Source organism: Bombus huntii, unplaced genomic scaffold, assembly GCF_024542735.1.
Source record: "Bombus huntii isolate Logan2020A unplaced genomic scaffold, iyBomHunt1.1 ctg00000059.1, whole genome shotgun sequence".
Lineage (NCBI taxonomy): Eukaryota > Metazoa > Arthropoda > Insecta > Hymenoptera > Apidae > Bombus > Bombus huntii.
In genome coordinates, this window is record NW_026099320.1 from 1125954 (window position 1) to 1134097 (window position 8144).

General features: G+C 13.2%; 1 pseudogene; it reads left to right on the forward strand.

Moving 5' to 3' along the window:
• Positions 1-791: 791 nt before the first annotated feature.
• On the forward strand, positions 792-2509 carry LOC126875875 (cytochrome c oxidase subunit 2-like; annotated as a pseudogene).
• The last annotated feature ends 5635 nt before the right edge of the window (positions 2510-8144 follow it).

The following is an 8144-nucleotide window of genomic DNA, read 5'->3' on the forward strand; positions in this document are numbered from 1 at the left end:
AGGAATTAAAGTATTTAGATGATTAGCAACTTATCATGGTTCAAAAATAAATTTTAATATTACAATCATTTGATCTATTGGTTTTATTTTAATATTTACAATTGGAGGATTAACAGGAGTAATATTATCTAATTCATCAATTGATATTATTTTACATGATACTTATTATGTAATAGGACATTTTCATTATGTACTATCAATAGGAGCAGTTTTTGTTATTATTACTAGATTTATTCATTGATACCCAATAATTACAGGTCTAATATTAAATCAAAAATGATTAAAAATTCAATTTATTATAATATTTATTGGTGTAAATATAACTTTTTTCCCTCAACATTTTTTAGGCTTAATATCTATACCACGACGATATTCAGATTATCCTGATTCTTATTATTGTTGAAATTTAATTTCATCAATTGGAGCAATAATTTCGATAAATAGAATATTATTTTTCATTTTTATTATTTTTGAAAGATTAATTTCAAAACGATTAGTTATATTTAAATTTCATCAATCTTCTTTAGAATGATTAAACAATTATCCTCCCTTAGATCATTCACTAATTGAAATTCCTTTAATTATAAATAATAAAATTAAAAATATTTTTAATAATTAAAATTTAAAAATTTATTAATAAATAATATATATATATATAATTATTAATATGGCAGATTAGTGCTTTGAATTTAAAATTCAATTATAAAGATTTTTATCTTTTATTAATAAATTAATTTAATAAAATTATATAATGAATTTCAAATTCAAATAAATTTTAATTATTAAAAATTTCTACATGAAATATATTTACATTTCAAGATTCAAATTCTTTTTATTCTGATAATTTAATTTCCTTTCATAATTTAACTATAATAATAATAATTATTATTATTTCTTTAACAACATTTTTTATTATAGATTTTATATATAATAATTATTTAAATCTAACTCTTTTAAAAAATCATACAATTGAAATTATTTGAACTTTATCTCCTATAATTATTTTAATAATTATTTGTTTTCCATCTTTAAAAATTTTATATTATATCGATGAAATTGTAAATCCTCATTTTTCTATTAAAGCTATTGGCCATCAATGATATTGATCTTATGAATATCCAGAATTTAATAATTATGAATTTGATTCATATATATTAAATTATGAACTAATAAATCAATTTCGATTATTAGAAACTGATAATCGATTAATTATTCCATTTAAAATTTCTATACGAATAATTATTTCTTCATTAGATGTTATTCATTCATGAACTATTCCATCATTAGGAATTAAAGTAGATGCTATTCCTGGTCGAATTAATCAATTAAATTTATTTTGTATCCGTCCAGGAATTTATTTTGGACAATGCTCTGAAATTTGTGGAATAAATCATAGATTTATACCTATTATATTAGAAAGAACTTCTTATGAATTATTTATAAATTGAATTAAAAATAAAATTTGAAAAATTAGTTAATTTAAATAACATTAGATTATCATTCTAAAATTAATATTTTATTATTATTTTTCTATCATTAGATGTCTGAAATAAAGAATTGATCTTTTAAATCAATTATAGTAATTAAAATTTACTTCTAATGAATACCACAAATAATACCTATTAATTGATTAGTTATCTTTATAATATGTTTAATATGTTTATTTACTATTATAATTTTAAGAAATTCATTTTTATTATATATTATCATAAAAAATATTTATAATATAAATAATAATAATAATAAAAATAATTTAATTAAAAAATGAAAATGATTATGATAAACAATTTATTTGAAATGTTTGATCCTTCAATTAATAATTATATTCAATTAAATTGAATTTTTATAATTTTACCAATTATTTTATTTCCAAATTCATATTGATTAATTCCTTCACGAATTTTAATAATTTTTAAATTATTTATTGAATATTTATTTAATGAATTTAAAATAATGATAACTAATAAATATTCAATAAATATTTTTTGATTCTTAAGAATTATAATTCATATTATAATATTAAATTTATTTAGATTAATTCCTTATATCTTTACATCAACAAGACATTTAATATTTAATCTATCAATAGCATTATCTTTATGATTAAGATTTTTAATTTACTCAATTATTAATTTTCCTATAAAAACTTTAAGACATTTAGTACCATTAAATTCTCCAAAATTTTTAATAAATTTTATAGTAATTATTGAACTTATTAGACTTTTTATTCGCCCTTGAACATTATCAATTCGTCTTTCAGCAAATTTAATTTCAGGACATCTTATTCTTATTTTACTAAGAAATTTTATAATAAACTTCATTATTTTATCACCATTAACTTTAATAATTCAAAATATATTATTAATTCTAGAAATTTCAATAGCTTTAATTCAAGCTTATGTATTCTCAATTTTATTAACATTATATTTTTCTGAATCAAATTAATGAAAAAAAACTTTCCTTTTCATATTGTTACTATTAGACCATGACCAATTATTGTCTCTTTTAATACTATAAATATATTATTAAGAACAATTTTATGAATTTCTTTAAATAATTTATTAATTATAATCTTAAATTTATTAATTTTAATTTTATCAACAATAATATGATTCCGAGATATTATTCGAGAAAGAACATTTCAAGGAATACATTCTTTTTATATTTTATCAATAATAAAATTTAGAATAATTATATTTATTATTTCTGAACTATTTTTTTTTTATTTCATCTTTTTGAACATTCTTCCATAATTCAATTTCTCCTTCAATTGAAATTAATTTAATATGACCACCTAAAATAATTAAATTTTTTAATCCATTTGAAATCCCTTTATTAAACTCAATTATTTTAATTATATCAGGATTTTCAGTAACATTAAGACATTATAATATATTAAATAACAAATTTAAATCAAGAATATCAATATTAATATCAACAATTTTTTTAGGATTTTATTTTAATTTTATACAAATTTTTGAATATTATAATTCATTCTTCTGTATTAATGATAGAATTTTTGGATCTATTTTTTTTTTTTTTTTTTTTTTATCCACTGGTTCTCATGGTATTCATGTCTTAATTGGAACATTATTTTTATTATATTCTTTAATTCGAATAATAAAAAATCATTTTTCAACAATTCATCATATTAATTTTGAATTTGCTATTTGATATTGACATTTTGTTGATGTAATTTGATTATTCATTTACATATTTTATTATATCATTATAAATTAAATTAAATTTTAAATATATAGTATAATTAAATTACATTTAATTTCCAATTAAAAAATTTAATATTAAATTAATATATTTAATTAATATAATTTATTATTTATTAATTTTTATAATTTTAATAATTATTTTTTTATTAAATAAATTTTTATCAATATATAAAAAATTTAACATAGAAAAAAACTTACCTTATGAATGTGGATTTAATCCAATCACAAAAATAAATATTCCATTTTCATTACCATTTTATTTAATTTCATTAACATTTTTAATTTTTGATGTAGAAATTATTTTACTAATTCCTTTAATTTCATATATCAAAACATTAAATTTTTTATATTTATTTATTTTAATAATTTTTTTATTTTTAATATTAATTTTTTCTTTATTAATAGAATGATCATGTAATTATTTAAATTGAATATTTTAGATTATTCTAATTAAATATTTTAATATATATATATATATATATATATATATATATATATATATATATATATATATATATATATAAGGATTTAAAAAATAAATCAATCTTTAAGTCGAAATTAAAAGTAAATTTTACTTCTTATATAAATTTAAATTTATATATTAAATAAAATAAATTTTAAATTGAAGCCAAATTAGAGGCATTTTATTGTTAATAAAATAATTGAATTTAATATTCCAATTTATTAATATATATATATATAAATATTATATAAAAAAAATTATTTTAAAAATTATACAAAATTTAAAATTTAATTTAATTTATATAGTTTAAATAAAACATTATACTTTCAATATAAAATTATTAATAAATAAAAAATTAATTGTAAATAGAAATAATTCAATAAAGCTTCTAACTTTAATAATTGATTTAAAATATCATTATTTCTTAGAATTTATTATTAATAATAATATTTAAAATTTAAATTCATATATATATATATATATATATATAATAAATATTATTTAAAAATTTAAAAAAATTTCCCTAATATTTTCAATCTAATGCTCTAATATAAGCTACTTATATACTATAAATAAACAAATTTTTTTTCTTTTTATTTAATATATGAATATAATTTAAATTAAATTAATATCATTAATATTAATAAATATAAATATAATAATAATAATAATAAAGAAATTTTAAATATAAAATTTGTTTCTAATATATCACAAATATATCTTATAATTTTTCCTATAAATTTTTCTAATAAACCTTTCTCAAAATAAAATTCATAATAAATTATTTTATTTATTAATTGATTTATTATAAACTTATAAAAAAATTCTATTATAAAAAATCTTTTAATAAATATCTTACTTTTTTTAAAAAAATTAATATTTAATATTAATATTGAAAATATTAATCCTAATAAAATTATTTTAAATACAAAATATTTATAAATATAAATTAAATTAATATTTAAATGATAAAAAAATAAATTAAGAATAAATTTTCTTAAAATTAATATTATTTATAAATTAATTAATATAACTCTAATTATAATATAATCTTCTCTTAAATATATTAAATTTATTATATAATTATTTATTATTATAAATATTAATTTTAATTATAAAAATTAATATTAAATAAAATTAAATAATTAGAATAATAATTATTTCCTAAACCTCCAACTAAATTAACTCATTTTAATCAATTTATATTTATTGAAATATTTAATCTCAATAAAAATATTAAATTTCTTAAAATATAAAAATTTATAAACTTAAATAAGATAATAATAACAATTACAATTGTAACCTCATTCATTTTTAAATTAAATTTATAATATTAATTTTTTGATGACCAAATTCATAATTTATTCTAACTAATAATGATAGACCTATAACTCCTTCACATACAGAATAAATTAAATAAATTCATCTATTAAAATCAATTAAAATTATATAAAATAAAATAATTGAAATTAAATATTCCAACCCAATTAAAAAATTAAAAAAATAAATATTATTATTTAATAAAATAACTAAAATTATTAAAACAAAATTCAAAATAATAAATTCTAAAATAAATTTAATATTAACCAACTTAAAAAAATTAAATTTCTTAATACAATAAATTTCAAAAAAATTTTATAACAATATCTATAATTCCCAAAATTATTGTTTTTATTTAAACTATTTTTGGTTAAATTTATATATTAGATATATAGTTTAATAAAAACATTAATTTTGTAAATTGCAAATTTAAAAATATTAATATAACTATAGATAATTTTAATATATTAATTTATTATTAATGAAAACTTTTATAATTCTATTATTCCTTTTATTTATAAATTTAAATATTAATTTAATTTTAATTTTAAATTATTTCTATTTAAATACCTTTATATCACCTTTAAAACAAATATTATATTCAATTTTTTATATTATTTTTATAAAAATAAATATCATTAACATATAAACAAATAATTTCATTAAACTTATATATCTTATTAATTATTTTTATTAGAGGAATTTTAATTTTATTTTCTTATTTTATTAGTTTAATTAATAAACCATTTACAAAAACCAATTATTTAAATTTATTTTTTACAAATTTAATTTTAATATTAACTTTTTTATTCTTAATTAATCATTATGATATAAATATCAAAATATTAAATTTTAATTATTACAAAAATAATAAAATTTATAATATTAAAACATTATATTTAAATCCCAACTATTATATTCTTTTAATATTTATTATTTTCTTAATTATTATATTATTTATTATAACAAAAATTTGTTATATTAAAAACAAAAACTTACGAGCAAAAAAATGAAAAAAGTAATTTCATCAATTTATAAAATTCATATAATAAATTTACCAATATCATTTATTAATTTACCTACTCCAATTAATATTAATTACTTATGAAATTTTGGATCAATACTTGGAATATTTTTAATAATTCAAATTATCTCAGGATTATTTTTATCAATACATTATTGTCCAAATATTATTATTGCATTTTATAGAATTTCAAATATTATAAAAGATATAAACTCAGGATGATTAATTCGATTAATTAATATAAACGGTGCATCGTTTTATTTTTTCATTATTTATTTACATATTTTATTTAACTTCATTTTATTTACATTAATTAACTTACAAATACCTTACATCTTAGGTGATCCAGATAATTTTAAAATAGCAAATCCAATAATTACACCAATTCATATTAAACCTGAATGATATTCTCTATTTGCATATTCAATTCTACGAACAATTCCAAATAAATTAGGAGGAGTAATTATACTTTTTATATCAATTTTTATTTTATATTTAATTCCATTAATTAATTTAAATAATTTAAAAAATAATACATTTTATTTTATAAATAAAATTTTTTATTGATGATTTATTAACATTTTTATTATACTTACTTGATTAGGAAAACAAATAATTGAATATCCATATACAAATTTAAATATATTATTTACATCAGTATATTTTATATATTTAATTTTATCATTTTTTATAAATAATATTTGAGATATATTATTAAAAAAAAATAATTAGTTAATAAACTTGAATAAGTATATGACTTGAAATCATATTATAGAAATAAAGTTTTCTATTAACTTTAAATAAACAATTATCTAATTATAAATTAAAATTTAATTATATAATTAAATTATTATAATTATTAAACATAAATAATATATTTAATTTAAACCAAAATTAATTATATTTACATTTTTTTTAAATTTTAGATTTATCTAATAAATTTATAATTTATTTAATAAAACCTATAAATAAAAAATAAAAAATTTAATTTATATATATATAATATCTATAAATACATATATATAAATATTATAAAATTTAAATACACAAATTTATGTATATATATTTAATATATTTAAATACACACACAAATTTACTTATTTATATTTATATATATATATAAACACAAACTTACTAATAATATTAATATATTTATATAAATAGATACAAATTTATTAATATACACACATATTTAAATATATATATAAAATACACACACACACACATATTTAAATATAATTTTTAAAATAAAATTAATTTTTTAATTAATTAAATTTATATAAACAAACTTTTATATATTTAAATATAATAATTAAAAACTTAATCTATATATATATACATATAAATTTTTATAATTTTTAAATTAATGAAATTAATTTAAAATTAATAATAATTTATTATAAAAAAATTTTATTAAAAATTAAATATTTTTTAAAATACAAATTAAAATACTATCGAAACAATAAATTCTTTTATTAAATAAATTAATATTAAATATATTAAAATTAACACTAATAATTCAACCCAACATATTATTATTAATTTATCATATCGAATACGAGGTAATACACCACGAATTATAATTAATAAAATTAAATGAAATAAATAAACTAAAATAAAACTAAATGATCATCAATTTAATCCAAAAAACATTATTGTTAATAATAATCTTATAAATATAACATTTAAATATTCAGATAAAAAAATTAATACAAATAATCTTCTATAATATTCAACATTAACTCGAGAAACTAATTCTGATTCACCTTCAATCAAATCAAATGAAACTCGATTTAAATCAATTAATGCTCTAATTATAAAAATAATATATAAAGGATATATAAAAAAAATATATATATTATATTGAAATTTTATAAATATAAATAAAGAGTAATTCTCAATTAAAATTATTAGTAAAAAAAAAACCAAAAATAATAAAATTTGAAATGAAATTATTTGAGAAACTGAACGTAATGAACCTAAAATTGAATAATTACATAAAGACACTCAACCAATTATTATAATTGGATAAACCATTAATCTCAAAATTAATATTAAAAAAGTAATTCTATAATCAATAAAAAAAAAAGAATATATTCAAGGATAAATA